We start from the raw sequence: 17,618 nt of genomic DNA, 5'->3' as shown, positions 1-17,618 counted from the left end.
AGCAATCTACTGAGACTAAGCCAATTACTGTGTGCTCAATCTGCACATTAAGTGTGGTCCCTTTCCTCACTCTAACCTCCTATGTCTCAGGTGAGGCTGACTCATTCTCCAGCAACTAGAGTAGCCAAGTCATCCATACATGGCCAATCAGTGTACTTCATGCTTGTCCAAGGATAGACATGTCACCCAAGCTGAACCAATACAAAATTTTCCCCATGATATTCGCTAGAGTTATTATGCATCACTCTCTTTTTACAGAAATTGTGAGCTTCAAGTTCAGTGTAAACAACTTCCTTTTGCCATCTTTACCCCCAAATGAGGAGAATCTGCTTGGGAATGAAGCTTAGAGAGGAAAACATTTGACAGGTGGAAAGAGTAAAAAAGTATTCTGATTACACTATTGATGGTATTTTTAGGGGTCCAAATATAATAACTTATTTTACCTAAATTCAGAACAAATTTAGAGATTAATGCAGGCTAGGTAATTGGAAAATAAATAGTTTTATGATTGAGAAGCTGATTGAGCTCATGGCTTTGGATTGCAGCCCAAAAGAATTCTCTAACACTCTGCTCCTTCGTTTATCTTAGTTCATGCTTCTACTTAGTTCTCCTTAACACAACAGGCCACTGGCATGGCTGGAATCTTTGGACCTTGTCCTCCACTGCGGACTGCTTAGCACAAGGGAGGCAGACGACAAGACAGACAAACTAATCAGAGAGAACGAAGGGCACTGGAAGAGCTGAACCATGCCCAGTCATGGCTTACAGTTTGGTGAGGTGAGTTTCTGCTAGATCTTAGATCCCTCTTGTCTCTTCTATCCCAACACACCTGCAGACCCAGATCACTCTTCCTACCTTCGGGAGAAATAAATGAGCACAGTGAGAGAAAGTGTGAGGGTTCTGTTCATGCTTGCTCATCCTGAGAAAGAAAACGGGGAATAAGTATTCTCCACTTAAAATTGTTTGAGCCTCTGAATCCAGCAACATAGGAAGCCAGCTGCACTCCTGAATTTCCGAGTAGTGATCATATACATTTTCTTTCTTTCTTTAAACGAGTTTTACTTAGGTGTTTGTCATTTGCAAACCCAAAGTCTTAATTAATACATTAACTAGTTTTCTTCTGTTTAATAAAATTAAATGTCAAGAGCCATGGATGGAGTGACTCTAAGGAAAGACCATCCTTTCTTGTGCTGTAAGTGGGCCTACTTTAAGTGCACATTAGGCTTCATATGTTGGATTTGGATCTGATTGTCCTTTGGGATCTTCATAACATGGCTTTGTCTGAAGGCCTTCCACTGCTCCTCCACCCCTGCCTTTTGGTCTGGTATAGCAACAGTTTCATTGACACTGGTCCTACTGTGCTGCCCCGTCCGTTGCAGTTCTATACTTCCGAACCTTTTAAAAACAGTACTTTGATTAATGCTCCTCAAGTATTCTACTTTTAAGGTTTGAATGAAGCATCTTTTTCCATTAGTTCACAACTGATAGCAGATCAGTCATTATGTTACATTGACACAGTTATATCTTGGCTGGCACTAAAATGTTCTTAAGAGTGTTGACATATTCACTTTCAAATATATCTACTATACAAAGGTCAAAACTTTGAATATATTGTCAGTTTTTTCCTTCGACAAGTACAAAATTTGGCTATTTAAGAAAGATCAAGTTTTCACAAGAAATAGTTATTTTCTCTTGGTTAGATTAACAATAATAAGAAAACATGAACATCTAAACAGGAAGAAATATTTGCTTATCTCACAATTCTTCCAGTGGTGAGAAGACCTTAAAATTTTTATTTAGTTGATTTAAACTGTAAATAGTATTTTAAGATATCACATAAAAAAGAAAACTGGGCAAAAAGTTTTTCTGCGGGGAGGTGTAATATGCTATGGCTTTTTGGGTACTATTCCCAGATGAGTGTATTCATTTTTTCTACTCTTTTCTCTCTTTATTCCTCTTTGACCAAGGGTGAAAAAATCTAAAATGTTATTTCTAACCTCCATTTTTTTCTCATTATCTATCTACTAACTTCATTTGATATTAAAAGAACATACATAATTAAAACTGCTGCTTGGCGGGGAATTTTAAATGGTACTAACGTGCTGCTAAGGTTTTCTTTTAGCTACTCAATGTAAACAAGTCAATACCTTTTGCTGCATCCCCAAAAAACCAATGAGAAAACATAATAGGAAAAAGAGACACCCCATGCACAATAATACAAAAGGGCATGAAATATTTATGACCAGCCTTGACAAGAAATGTGCATGACCGAAATGAAGACAATTATACAGCTTTATTGAGAATATAAAGAAGATGAACGATGACAATAAAAGTTAGCCTTTCCGCATTCTTCATGCTGGGCTCTATGCTCCATGCTCCCCTGTGTCACCTCCTTATCTATGAAGCAGAGAAGCCCTGTAGTAGCTGGCACACTGCTCGTGAGCCCGACTCAAGCCTCAGGCAATTTACTTAACTTCCCTGTGCTCCAGTTTCTGCATCTATAAAACCAGGACAGGGAAAATACATACTTCACAGGATTGTGGTGAGATTTAAATACGTCACTACAAAGTGTTTAGTATAGTGCTGGACAAATGGCAAGTTTATACTAGTTATGTTCACCATTTCTTATAACAACCCCATGACGCAGGCGCCATTATTATAATCATGTTACAGGAGAGGAAACTGATTATCAGAGAGGATAGCAGCTTGTCTAATGTTATCCAGCAAGTAAGCGACTGAGATTCCTAGGCTGACCTGTCCAACTCAAGAGCTAGGACTTGTGATTTATTACATATCTGTGTTTTCAGAGAAGGCAACAGTCATTTTTATGACACTTTCTGGAATAATTCTAGAGTTTATCTTAAAGAATAAACAGGTCAAGTTTTGTTTTGTTTTGTTTAACTTTTTTTGAGATGGAGTCTCGCTCTGTTGCCGAGGCTGGAGTGCAGTGGCGTGATCTTGGCTCACTGCAACCTTCGCCTCCCGGGTTCAAGTGATTCTCCTCAGCCTCCTGAGTAGCTGGGGCTATAGGCATGTGCTACCGTGCCAGGCTAATTTTTTTGTATTTTTAGTAGAGATGAGGTTTCACCGTGTTGGCCAGGCTGGTCTTGAACTCCTGACCTTAAGTGGTCTTCCTGCCTCAGCCTCCCAAAGGGCTGGGATTACAGGTGTGAGTCGCTGGGATTACAGGTGTGACCGCTCCCAGCCAGGGTGATGGCAATGTTCTTTATCTTGATTTGGTGGTGGTTAAATGACTATAATCCTAGTCAATTTTTTTTTTCATTATACTTTAAGTTCTAGGATACATGTGCAGAACGTACAGGTTTGTTACATAGGTATACATGTGCCATGGTGGTTTTTTGCACCCATCAACCAGTCATTTACCTTAGGTATTTCTCCCAATGCTATCCCTCCCCTTCTCCCCCAACCCTTGACAGGCCCTGGTGTGTGATGTTCCCCTCCCTGTGTCCATGTGTTCTCATTGTCCAACTCCCACTTATGAGTCAGAACATGCAGTGTTTGGCTTTTTGTGCCTGGGTTAGTTTGCTGGGAATGATGGTTTCCAGCTTCATCCATGTCCCTGCAAAGGACATGAACTCATTGTTTTTTGTGGCTGCATAGTATTCCATGGTGTATATGTGCCCCATTTTCTTTATCCAGTCTATCACTGATGGGCATTTGGGTTGGGTGAAGTCTTTGCTATTGTGAATAGTGCTGCAATAAACATACATGTGCATGTGTCTTTATAGTAGAATGATTTATAATCCTGTGGATGTATACCCAGTAATGGGATTGCTGGGTCATATGGTATTTCTGGAAACTTTACATTTATAAAGGGTGAATTTTATATGTGAAAATTATACTGCAATGAAACTTGGGGAAAAAGAAGATTTCTATTATTAAAAAGACAAGCAGTCAATTGGGCAGAAATTTATACAAATATGACAGAGTTACTATGTTTGCTGTACCACCAATCAAACCAAACAATCTATAACCTATGACCCAGCAACATCAGTTTTAAGTACACATCCAGAAATGACTACTTACATCTGCCTAAAGACTTGTAAAGAATGTTCACAGCTGCCTTCTTTATAAAAGCTCTATATTGCAAAAAACCCACATTTCCATCAACAGTAAAATGGGTAAATAAATTGTGGTGTACTCATACAGTGGAAAACCACACAGAAATGAAAAAGAATGAACTATACATGCAACCTGGATGAATTTCCCAAACATAATGTTGAATGAGAGAAGCTTGACACAAAAGAGTATGTACAAGATGTTTTCATTTATAAGCCTATAAAACAGGCTAAATTTATCTATACCAATAGAAATTAGAATAGTAATTACTTGGGGGTGGTTACTGCTAACTGGGAAGAAGACTGGGGAGCCTTAGTGTGCTGGAAATGTTCTATATCTTGATTTGGGTGTTGGTTACATGGGTGTGTACATGTGTAAAAATGTGTTGAGCTATATAATTAAAATAGGTTTACTCTCCTGTATGTAAATTACACATAAAAATACCTAATCTGAATCAACAAGATGAGCCAAGGATGTGTGATCACAAAAGAAGAAATCAACTAACTTAACTATTGTAGACACATAGGTACACACTCCATCTCACTAATCAGACAACTGTAAATGAAGTTTTAAAAAATATATAATATCTGGGGTTGAGCAGGATGAAGAAGTTATGGGGAAGATCTTGAGATGAAGATTTGTGGGCAAATAACCGTTAAGGAAGTTCTTAAGTGAGAAACCAGTAAGGCAGTTGGGGAAGTAGAATAGGAGGAGGAAGAAGCCAAGCAAGGGTCCAATTGCAGGTGAAGTTTCATTCTCAGTCTAATTTCACAGGAGTTCTGGAGTGTAATTGACACTGTATGGTTTATTCTGCATCAAGGCAAATAATCTGGGTGTTCCTACTCCTCTATAATTCTGGGGTTGACTACTTGCTGCCCTGGGGTGAGGGGTGGGACATCAACTCCACCCCACCCCACTTCTGGCCCTTAGTGAATCCTGTCTAATGGTGTCCTGTAGTCCGAGGGTAGATCTCTGAAGAAGGGGTCTGGTGAATTAGGTTAAGAGTTGAGTGTGTGGAAGCTGGGAGATTCGGAGATAAGCACACAGAAACAATAAAGGGGATCCAGGGAATCCAGTAAGAGCACGGATAGTGTCTCCAGCACTTATGTTGATGCAAGTTTGGAGATTAAGCATGAGGTTGAAATGACTAGTTATGAATATTGAGCAGCAAAGAAATAAAATGAATGAATGAATGGTCTTTCTCAAAACAAGCCAGTCTTTCCAATAACTTCCCCATACTTTTTCTTTTTTAAAAAAAATAGGTGCTTTGTTTCCAAGTTAAACAGAAGATACATATGGGAGATTCATAGACAAAGAGGTGAGGAGTTGATTTGTTCAGAAAACATTCAGATCCTATTCAAATCTTAGAATTTGTTGAGTTATGTATGTGCCACAGAGAAGCACTTGGGTTGTGAAATTGTGTGTTTTTTCTCTCTGGCAGGCTATTTATTTGGTTGCTGTCCATTCTTGTCCTACCTTGCACAGTCATACACGGTCTCTTCTTTGCCAGAATACTTTGCATTTTATTGCATTTGATTTTAATGACATTCTGTGAGAGGGTAGGTCAACTGTTTTCCAGATGAGAAAACTGAGGTCAGATAGATTAAATTGTTGCCCCTCAAATTTAGCAGCACATCACACTACTTGAAAGAGCTTTGTAAACTACTACTTGCAGTGTTTGAAGGTGAGGACTAAACCTGGGTTTTGTTTTAGTTTTTGAACTATTTCTAGAGATCAGGTCTCATTATGTTGCCTGGGCTGGAGTGCATTGGATATTTACAGGTGAAATCATGGTGCACTACAGCCTCAAACTCCCTTTGCTCAAGCTATCCTCCTGCCTCAGCCTCCCAAGTAGCTGGGACTACAGGTGTGAGCCACTATGCCTGGCTCTAAGTTCTGTTTTTTAAAAAGCTCCCTAGGTGATCCTGAAGTACAGACAGATTTGGGAGCAAAAGGCTTAAATGATGTTCTTAGGATCCTGAGAAAGATAAGACAACACTCCTCCCTAAGTCATTAATGTATTATTTTATTTATCCACCTATTTATCGAGCATTTACTTTGTGACAAGGATTCTGTGAAATACTGGAAATGCAATAGTGAAAAGAGAGTCAAAACCCCCTTGACCTCAAACAAGATTATAGTCTGAGAAAGGATTACAGGTGTAAAGTGGGAGGAGCAGGGTATTGCATGCTGTTGTTCTCAGGACACTATTCATCTTGTTGAATGGATAAAGCCTGCAGTGAACTTGGGGATAAAACAGACATTGAACTAATAATTCCAAAGGTGATTGAGCCTTATAAAACTGGAGGTTTAGTGTATTTTGAGAATGATAATGTCAATCATATTCACATGCATCTTAACATATGGGAGAATCACTGGTCATTTTGGGCCACTGGCATTGTCCTATCAAAATTGCTAACTGGTTATATATATCAAGTGCTCTCTTTTATGAAAACATTACAGAAGGCCATGGGTAGGCTGATGTATGGAAGTGTTTCTGACATTTTGGTCTCAGATTCCACAAAACAGATTAAACTCCTTACTGTAGGAGTTTTTTATAGTTATCTAAACCAAAGGCATTCCTGCAGATAATTTGTCTAGAGTCTACATAGATATACAATTCCTCCTCTATTCCCCATCTTCTAATAATCCAGTGGAGGGAGGAACAGGGGAAGTTTTTTAAAGGTAAGACAGGGAGACATAATGGCATTTGGTGAGGTTGAGCATGCAGATTTTAACGTTTTAAGGCCTTTGAACAAGTATTCTCCAAAAGCAAGTATGAGTCATCTAAGGCCTGCATCCCACTACATGGTGAGGACAATGGCCCCTGCATGGAGATTAGAGAGTAAAGGCCTCCCTGGAGCAGGGCCGGAGTCAGCAGTAGCTCCTTGGAAAGTCCAGGGAAGAGATGGAGGGACCCCAATTCTAGCATACTTTCCTCTACACACACTATTACCAACACACACACACACACACCATCAGCCCACAAAGTTGGATTCTTTTTTCTTTTTTTGAGACAGGGTCTCCTTCTGTTGCCTAGGCTGGAGTGCAGTGGCGTGATCCCTGCTCACTGCAACCTCTGCTTCCCAGGCTCAAGTGACCCTCCTGCTTCGGCTTCCCAAGTAGCCAGGACTACAGGCACAAGCCACCATGCCCAACTAATTTTTGGACTTTTTGCAGAGATGGGATTTCACCGTGTTACCCAGGCTTGTTTTGAACTCCTGAGCTCAAGTGATCCACCTGCCTCGGCCTCCCAAAGTGCTGGGATTACAGGTGTGAGCTACTGTGCTTGGCCAAAGTTGGATTATTGTTGTGTTTAAAAATATAATCCATTTCTTTAAAGCATCTTTATCATATTTTAAGTAAGCCTCATGGTAATTCTAAACAATAATTTAGTCTTACTAACACTATTCTTATAGGCTCTTGCCTTTCTGATTTATTGAGCCATAGTGTCTTCTTTCATCTTTTTCATATTTTTTTAGTTCATCAAAATCCTCATGACAATCATGTTAACTTCTTTAATTTTTTTTCTTGTATCTTTCTCCTTAGTATCATTTATGATCTTATACCTGGGTCAGGAAGGGATGGAATGGTATTAAGAGTGGAGGTGGTTGGCCAGGCGCAGTGGCTCATGTCTGTAATCCTAGCACTTTGGGAGTCCAAGGTGGGTGGATCACCTGAGGTCAGGAGTTCAAGACCAGCCTGACCAACATAGAGAAACCCCATCTCTACTGAACATACAAAATTAGCCGGGCATGGTGGCACATGCCTGTAATCCCAGCTACTCAGGAGGCTGAGGCAGGAGAGTCGCTTGAACCTGGGAGGCGGAGGTTGTGGTGAGCTGAGATCGTGCCATTGCACTCCAGCCTGGGCAACAAGAGCAAAACTCTGTCTCAAAAAAAAAGTGGAGGTGGTAAGTGCTATGATTTGAATGTGCCCCTAAAGTTCACGAGTTGAAAACTTGATCCCCAATACAACAGTGTTGGGTGGTGAGGCCTAATGAGAGGTGATAAGGCCATGAGGGCTCTGTCCTCATGAGTGCATTAATGCCATTATCACAGGAGTGGGTTTATTATCAGAGGAATGGGTTTCTTATAAAAGGACAAATTTGGCCTCCTTCTGTCTCTTTCTTACCCTCCCTTTGCCCTTCCACCATGGGATGATATAATAAAAGGTCCTGGCCAGATGCTGGTCCCTTAAACTCCGATTTCCCATCTTCCAGAACTGTGAGTCATCTAATTTCTGCTTATTATAAATTAACCAGTCTCAGGCATTCTGTTATAGCAGCACACAAGGACTAAGACATTAACTTCTGGATTTTAAAGTGTTTCCCTGAAGACAGCATAATGTCAACAAAGCAAGTAATTAAGCTGGGTAGGTGCTGATCGCGGGTGAAGAGAATGCCAAGTTGTTAATGCAGCAAGTCATTAAGCAAAGTGACTACCAAACTCAATAAAGCCAGATTTGTCCTGGATAAACTACACTGGGATAAAGCAAAGTTGACTACATTAGGCAAGCTTTCACCCAGGGAAAAGTTAGAAACAAAGGATAACTCAGTCTCAGGGTTGGAGACCTGGAGGTGACGTCAAAAGATCATTGGGTCCCTGCCTCATCTTTAAAGATATGATTGACTGACTCTTCTGACCTCTATGCCTGGTCCATTCTATTTTTCATAGTTAATTAAAACAGACATATAACTTATTTTTAAAAGTAGTTTACTCCAATGTTCAATTCTTCTAAATTGTTTTTTCTTGTGTCCAGATGAAGGTTCTCTCAAATTTAAAAGTTTTTTTTTTTTTTGGTGAAACTATCTACTTTTGGTGAAGCAATTCTTGAAATTTCAATTCTTGAAAAAGCAATTCCTGCATTTTCATGAAAGGGATTAAGCCAGCAGGTTCTGGAGCCAGACTGCCTGGGGGAAGAATGCCAACTCAATCACTTGGGCCTATGGCTTCTTAACCACTTTCTTAACCTGCCTGAATTTCCTCATTGGTAAAATGGAAATATTATACTACCAGTTAGCTACCTCAGGGGGTTGCAGTGAGGATTAAATGGGGTAATGCATTTAAATCTCTTGCTTACTACTGATAGGTGATAAGTACTCCATAATGGTAACAATAACAATAATAATTGTTGGTTTTTTTGAATGTTCTTTATTCTCCAATCTTACTTTGTATGCCAAAATATTTTGCTATATATTATAGATATATATTTTACTACATATATATGTATTTTGTTATTAAATACTTCCTATATTTGAAGGTAGTAATTGAACCAGTCAGTTGTCTTCTGCTGAGCATTAAAGAACTAAAATTCTCCTTTGAAAACTTTAGAGTTATCTCATATTATTCCTGGACAATTGGTCTGAGGTTATTTAACATAGTAGTGGATATCCCTATACACTCAAAAGACTAAGACATTGGCTGTATTACAGTATTTAAAAAGTAACAATGATCTTGAATCATTAAAAGAAAGTCTGCATGATAGTATATTCAAATTTTTATGAATTTAAAGAAGACTCCATCCAAGATTTTTTTTTCTTAAACCAACTCTAAAAGGGAAAATCAGCAATTACTCAAGTCCTGAGAATACAGTAGTGAGAAATAATACACATATTCCTTGCTTTCATATTACTTATAGTGTGGTAGAAGAGGCAGATATTAATCAAATAGACATAAAAAGAGGGCCTAATTAATAAGTGAGACAATGCTATAAAGAAATGAAGCATGTTTCTATATGTATAAATTCAAAAGAAGAATGACCTCACTAGGCTTCCCTGAAGAAGTGACACTGAACAGTAACCTAAGGATTGAGTAAGCAATAACCAGGGCGAATGAACAGGGCAGTTAGGCATGGGGACCAGCTGTAGAAGAGAGCTGTTCTGCCTGTAGGGGTTTTTAGGGGGAAAGAGCTTCAGACAAAAAGAGGATCAGAAAGAAAGCCAGCCTGACTAGGAGGCTGACACCAGGGGAGGAGTACCACTAGATAAAACCAGAGAAGGAACAAGGCCAATCCCTGCAGGCTTTTATAGGCCTTGCTAATGACTGTCACTCTTATCCATAGGAAACACTGAGATTTTAGGCAGGTTGTGCAGAATATGATCTGGCTTTTATTTTGCAAAGGTGTCTATGACTGCAGTTTGGGGAATGGGCCAGTGAGTTGCTGAAAGAGATCAGTTAAGAGGCAATTGTAAAAGTCTAGGAGAGACATGCTAGTAACTTGGACTAGGACCTTCATAGTAGAGATGAAAAGAAGTAAACATGTCATAAATATTCATGACAGAACTTAGTGATGGGTAGATAAAGAGGCTGAAGAAGATGTTAGAATGACTCCTACGTTTCTGACATGAGTAATTAGAAGGATAGTGACCATCTTACTACATGGTAATAAGAGAACACTGTAGCATCCAGAGTTTGAATGCAAGATTAACAATTTTACTTTGGACGTTCTGAGTTTCATATAATTAGAAGATTTCTGTTAAGCATAGAATCAAAACAAAACAAAAAAATGATGGAGGTCTTGATGGATGTTTCATCCAAACTGTAGTCAATATATTTCTTTAGTGACTGCATTTGTGTTTGTTTGTTTTAGTACCTGTCTTTCTAGAACAGTTAGGACAAACATTGCCAACTTCCTTTTAACATAGAGAGTAATAATAGCACAGGATCTGGGACAGTCCAGTTGAAGATGTTAGACTGAACACATACATTCGAATCTCTTTCCTTCTGAATCCAGTTGAGAGAACAATGAAATAATTGTTAACAAAACATAAATGCACAAGGACAAAGGGAATGAGATAGGAGACAACAGCAATAAAACTTTAGAAACTGGGAAGCAGATAGACAAGTAGCAACTGAATAAAGACAACCAAGAAAGCTGAATCTTTAGCTTGATGATAACCAACCCAATTTACATTGCAGAGCCCCCCAGAATTGGAGCACATAGCTGGCTGTGGTGTTGCATGCTTGTAGTCCCAACTTCTCAGGCGGCTGAGGTGGAAGGATCACTTGAATCTAGGAGTTCAAGGCTGCAGTGCTTTTTGATCACACCTATGTAGAGCCACTGCACTTCAGCCTGGGCAATATAGAGATACCTTGTTTTTGTTTTTGCTTTTTTTTGAAAAAGAAGCACAGATATCTTAGGAACTAGGAATGAGGGTGGTGCTTAAACATGGGATTTGGTGAGACCTCTTTGTAAGAAGCTAATGGATACCGAATTCCCCATTCCTATTCTTTTTTTAAAAAAATTAATTAATTTATTTTTTATTATACTTTAAGTTCCAGGGTACATGTGCACAATGTGCAGGTTTGTTACATATGTATACATGTGCCATGTTGGTGTGCTGCACCCATCAACTCGTCATTTACATTAGGTATATCTCCTAATGCTATCCCTCCCCCCTCTCCCCACCCCACAACAGGCCCAGATGTGTGATGTTCCCCTTTCTGTGTCCAAGTGTTCTCATTGTTTAATTCCCACCTATGAGTGAGAATATGTGGTGTTTGGTTTTCTGTTCTTGCAATAGTTTGCTGAGAATGATGGTTTCCAGCTGCATCCATGTCCCTACAAAGGACATGAACTCATCCTTTTTTATGGCTGCATAGTATTCCATGGTGTATATGTGCCACATTTTCTTAATCCAGTCTGTCACTGATGGACAATTGGGTTGGTTCCAAGTCTTTGCTATTGTGAATAGTGCCACTATAAACATATGTGTGCATGTGTCCTTACACCTTATACAAAAATTAATTCAAGATGGATTAGAGACTTAAATGTTAGATCTAAAACCATAAAAACCCTAGAAGAAAACCGAGGCAATACTATTTAGGACATAGGCATGGGCAAGGACTTCATGTCTAAAACACCAAAAACAATGGCAATAAAAGCCAAAATTGACAAAGGGGAGCTAATTAAACCAAAGAGCTTCTGCACAGCAAAAGAAACTACCGTCAGAGTGAACAGGCAACCTACAGAATGGGAGAAAATTTTTGCAATCTACTCATCTGACAAAGGGCTAATATCCAGAACCTACAAAGAACTCAAACAAATTTACAATAAAAAAACAAACAACCCCATCAAAAAGTGGGTGAAGGATACGAACAGACACTTCTCAAAAGAAGACATTTATGCAGCCAACAAACACATGAAAAAATGCTCATCATCACTAGCCATCAGAGAAATGCAAATCAAAACCACAATGAGATACCATCTCACACCAGTTAGAATGGCAATCATTAAAAAGTCAGCAAACAACAGGTGTTGGAGAGGATGTGGAGAAATAGGAACACTTTTACACTGTTGGTGGGACTGTAAACTAGTTCAACCGTTGTGGAAGACAGTGTGGCGATTCCTCAAGAATCTAGAAGTAGAAATACCATCTGACCCAGCCATCCCATTACTGGGTATATATCCAAAGGATTATAAATCATGCTGCTAAAAAGATCCATTTCTATTCTTATCAGGTGGGAGACTGCCTCTTATTTTGGTGCCAAGAACAAATACAAGGACTCTGGATTGGGGTTACCAGGAAAGGATGTAGGCTACAATATTGTAGGCTGGGGATTAAGTACATAAATTGCGTACTGAGACTTCCTCAATCTTCTTCCTTCACTTAGCTCCCAGAACACTGTTAGCCAGGCTTATGTTTTCTTAGCAGAAGGCTGGAAATATTGTCTGGGCAATCTTATCAGCCTGAAAGAAAAGATACTGACATTGGTCCAGTATGTTGGCCTATGTCACATCATCCTGTAGCAAAACCAATGGAGAGTCCCCTCATGCATACAAAACATCCTCTTTTCAATGCTTCATTCTTAAAATAAAACTAGACAGCTAGGAATCACTAGATATTTGAGGAAAGCCTATTAATGAAAGATAGAGACCAAACCAAACCAAACAGAAGAAAACAACTTGAAGGAAACAAGATCTGCTAACAGAACAATCAAATAAGAAAATATATAAAATAACAGGATTATCTATAAAAAGGAATATTCAGTAAGCTCAAAAGAAACCTAGATGTTAAAAAGATGACATTAAAAATAAGAAATTTAATGTAAGAGATAAAAGATAAAGAAATCTCCTAGGAAGTAGAACAGAAAGACTAATAAGCATAATTGAGGAGAAAGGATATATTAAAATTAGAGGATCAGTCCTGGTGATCCAACATGTAATAATAGTATTACTAAAAGAAGAGAATAGAGGGTAGGAAATTATCAAAAATGTGTAACATTGAAATCTTACAATCTCAGTTTTCAGGTTGAAGGGCCCACCAACTACCAGAATGATGGGGAGAAATTCATGTTCACCTGAGAGTATCATTATAAAACTGTCATTGATATATCCTGAATACCTAGAATAGTGCCTGGCACATAGTAGTCACTCTGTATATTTGTATTGAAGAATTTAAACATTCAGCACAAGAGGGACAAAAAGATGAGACTACAAACTTCTAGAATAAAACAGGTTTAATATAAAAAATGAAGAACCAGAGTGTCATCTGTCTTATCAATAGCAACACCTAAATCTAAAAGAGTAGTGTTTTCAAAATTCACAGGAAAAGAGACTTCTATGCCTTGAAAGAGTATTGTGTAGACTGAAGATATTTTCAAATTTATAAGGTGTCTTAGTCCATTTTCTATTCTTATGAGTAAATATTATAGACTGAGTAATTTATAAAAAATAAAGTTTTATTTAGCTCATGATTCTGGAGGCTAGGAAATACAAAAGCACAGCACTGGTATCTGGTGAGGGCCTTCTTGCTGCATCACAGCATGACAAGAACATCACACAGTGATAGGGCAAAAGCATGTCAGCTCAGGTCTCTCTTCCTCTTTTTATAAAGCCACCACTCCCATCATGGGGGCTCCATCCTGATGACCTTATCTAACCCTAATTACCATCCAAAGGCCCCACCTCCAAATGCCATCAGCATATAAATTTGAAGATTAGGTTTCCAACACGTGAGTTTGAGGGACACAGTGAAATCATAGCACAAAGCCTCAAAACATTTACTTCCTTTGCATTCTTTTTCAAGAAGCTACTTAATTATGTTCTTCACTAGGAAACAAGCTGAGAAAGAGGAAGACATAGGAATCAGGAAACAAGATCCAAGACTAGAAATGACCAGGAGAGTCCCCAGGAGTATGAGGAAGGCAGCCTCCATCAGCTGGGCGGTGTGGGAGAGCAAGTAATTGCCTCTAGGGCATGAAAAATGGAAGATGGGAGTTAGGGATGGTTGTTTTCCAAGCAAATCTTGTAGAAATATTTGATTTTTAATGCTGAAGAGCACCTTATCCAGATGGAAGCAAGTCAGATTTCCTTGAGAAGATGAAGTTGTTAGAGTCCTAATGCATTTGAATATATTAAAAGGAGATTTCTACAATTGAGGTAGAGTTTGAATTAGTAATAACTACAAAAAAAACTAAATGAAAAGCAATAAGATAACTAAAACAATACTTCCAAAAAGTAAGACAAAAATAGATCCCCCTGGCTGGGCGTGCTGGCTCATGCCTGTAATCCCAGCACTTTGGGAGGCTGGAGCTGGTGGAACAGCCTGGCCAACATAGTGAAACCCCATCTCTACTAAAAATACAAAAAATTAGCTGGGCGTGGTGGCAGGTGCCTGTAATCCCAGCTACTCAGGAGGCTGAGGCAGGAGAATCACTTAAAACTGGGAAGTGGAGGTTGCAGTGAGCCGAGATGGCGCCACTGCACTCCAGCCTGGGCAACAGAGTGAGACTCTGTCAACAAAAAAAAGTAGATAGTGTAGGAAAGAAAAAAGGAGGTTGTGTAGGAAAGAAAAGATGACTGTGATCTACAGGTATTAGCTATGAATAGCATTTGCCTTTTCATAATAATGTGAACAACACTCACTATTAGATATAATAAAAACCGTAGTATGAATATATTGAGAGAATGGGCAGAGAGGCAAGTGCTCATGGTGGGAGTGGGGAATGAGGGAGAAACACTGCTAAATCCTCACTTTCTAGAGTGAGATAACAATAGAGAATGTCTACAATGGGAAATCCACAAAGTAACAATTCAAGCATATTACCTAGCAAAATTGAGGGAAACACCTTAAGAATTAGCTGGGTGGGGTGGGGAGTCAAAGTAGTTGCCTCTAGGGGGTGAAAAACGGAAGGCAGGAGCTAGGGATGGTTGTTTTCAAAACAAACCTTATGGAACTATTTGATTATTTACATTATATGTATGCATAACTTTAGCAAAAATAAAATCTAATTTTAAAAAATCAGGCTCCGGAAGTGTACTGCTGGTGTACAGATACAATTCCTAACACTTACTAGTTTTATGATATTGGATAATTAACTTCTTTAAGCATCAGTTTCCTCCTATGAAAAATGGGAATAATAATGTTATCTATTGTGTAGGGTGATTGAGAGGATTAAATAAAATAAAGCCTGTAGGCCAGGCGCGGTGGCTCACGCCTGTAATCCCAGCACTTTGGGAGGCCGAGGTGGGCGGATCAGGAGGTCAGGAGATCAAGACCATCCTGGCTAACACAGTGAAACCCCGTCTCTACTAAAAACACAGAAACATTAGCCTGGCGCGGTGGCGGGCGCCTGTAGTCCCAGCTACTCGGGAGACTGAGGCAGGAGAATGGCGTGAACCCGGGAGGCGGAGCTTGCAGTGAGCCGAGATCGCACCACTGCACTCCAGCCTGGGGACAGAGCGAGACTCCGCCTCAAAAAATAAAAAATAAATAAAAAATAAATAAAGCCTGTAAAGCCTTGGACCATTCCTGCTCTACATTTTGGCCTTTTGGGGCTTCCTTTTTGTTTTACTTCTTGCCAATCTGTCTTATTTTGTTACTCAGGTTATCAAATTAACATCACATTTCAGATCAAATCAGCTTCCCAAATGTTTCACTCAATTCACTTTCCTTAGAATTCTGTGTGCTCTCAAATATATTGAAAGATTATACCAATATCTTGCTGAGTGTCAAAAGCAGCTATGATAGGTTCCTATCTGTATGTAGATGGTCAATTCCTCCAGAATACATTTGGAGATCTACTCACTACGTTATAAGTAAGCCAATCCTCACTTTGTTTTTTATTGTCTAGATTTTTAAAAGATGAAAATTTAGTAATATTTGATCAGGAAAAAGGCTTGTTTTAAAAACAACACTTCCATCATAAATTGACAAATTTATTATTAATTTCTGAAAGTGGCTTTCTCATCTATTATGTGAATTTTACTAGTTTTAAGAGTCAATGTATTTCCAAGTTTTTGGTGGCACTTCACTGTTCCTCCCTCAACAAAGCAACATTCACAGTAAGCCTTCCTGGTGCATAAATTACCCCAATTTGCCAATATAGCAATTGAGGCCTGCTGGCTTGTCTGAAAGTCACAACCAGAAAGTGTCGGGGTTTGGACTCAAGTTCAAGTTTTCTCATTGTAAGCTGACTGTTCTTTCTACCATGTAAGCTAAGTGCCCGTAAGTGTGTTGACAGTCTCTCTGGTCTCAAATCTGTGATATGAAGGTATGGAGTAGATGTTATTTAAATTCCTATCAGTCCTAACACCCCATAAATTACTGAGATAGAGGACAAGATTAAACTTGTATTACTATCAATATTTATTCCTTCCATACAGAAACTATGAATTCTACTAAGTGCCAAAAAGTCGATATGATTATGATGTCCAGTTTACTTGCATGTAATTTTTATTCCCTGTCTTATTTGTAAATATCAAGGTTCAAAATGGCTTTGGGTTTTATTTTCACTTTTGCAATCATTTGGGAATTTTATCAAGGCTGAATAAGAGATTTGGAAATTCATAATGCATTTCCCAAGAAGCTGCAAGATTGTGAAATTCATGGGGCTCTAACCTTTCTGCTGAGAGAAAGGGAGCTGACTGGACAAGACAGCTCATTTCCAGTAATGTTGCTGGGTAATTCTCTGGAAATAAAGGTGAGGCCATAGTAATCACAGCCCATTTGTGTGCTTCTGGTTAGAGCCTATATTCAGGGACTATAGTGGGACACCACACAGCCTTTTTTTTCTCCCTCAGCCCTGGACATTCACTCAGCAAGGCATACTCAGTCATCTAGGAGAGGCCATAAATGATACAGCCCAGCCTAATGCCCCTTGGAAGCTAAGAAGGTACAAAAACCAAATTGCTGCCAATGATAAAGTTTCAAACTGGACACAGATAAAAGATAGAGTGAGATTGCCTTTTGCCTACCTCTTGGCTAAATTGTGCGCAATTAACTGTGTGACCCACTTCTTCAGGCATTCCATGCCACTTGCCAACCACTTGCAGCAACTGGGCAGAGATCTTCTTCAGTCTGAGTGGTTTCAGGTCTTGATAACTAATAACTCAGATCTAATGCTTAAAGACCCAGGATCAAAATCTCCAAAAAATAATTTTGAAAAGCGAATGTCTACAAAACTGGTCTTTGAGTTGGTTATATTTTAAAAGGGGTAATCTCTAACACCCTTCATAAATACCTAAAAGCAATTTCTGAAGGCTATCTAATGCTTTGATTAGAAGTTTCTGATCCTTGAGCATGCCACTACTTA

The sequence above is a fragment of the Colobus angolensis genome, unplaced genomic scaffold (genome assembly GCF_000951035.1).
Source record: "Colobus angolensis palliatus isolate OR3802 unplaced genomic scaffold, Cang.pa_1.0 Scaffold153, whole genome shotgun sequence".
Taxonomy (NCBI): domain Eukaryota; kingdom Metazoa; phylum Chordata; class Mammalia; order Primates; family Cercopithecidae; genus Colobus; species Colobus angolensis.
The sequence above is the reverse complement of the archived record's forward strand: the minus strand, read 5'-3'. Positions refer to the sequence as shown.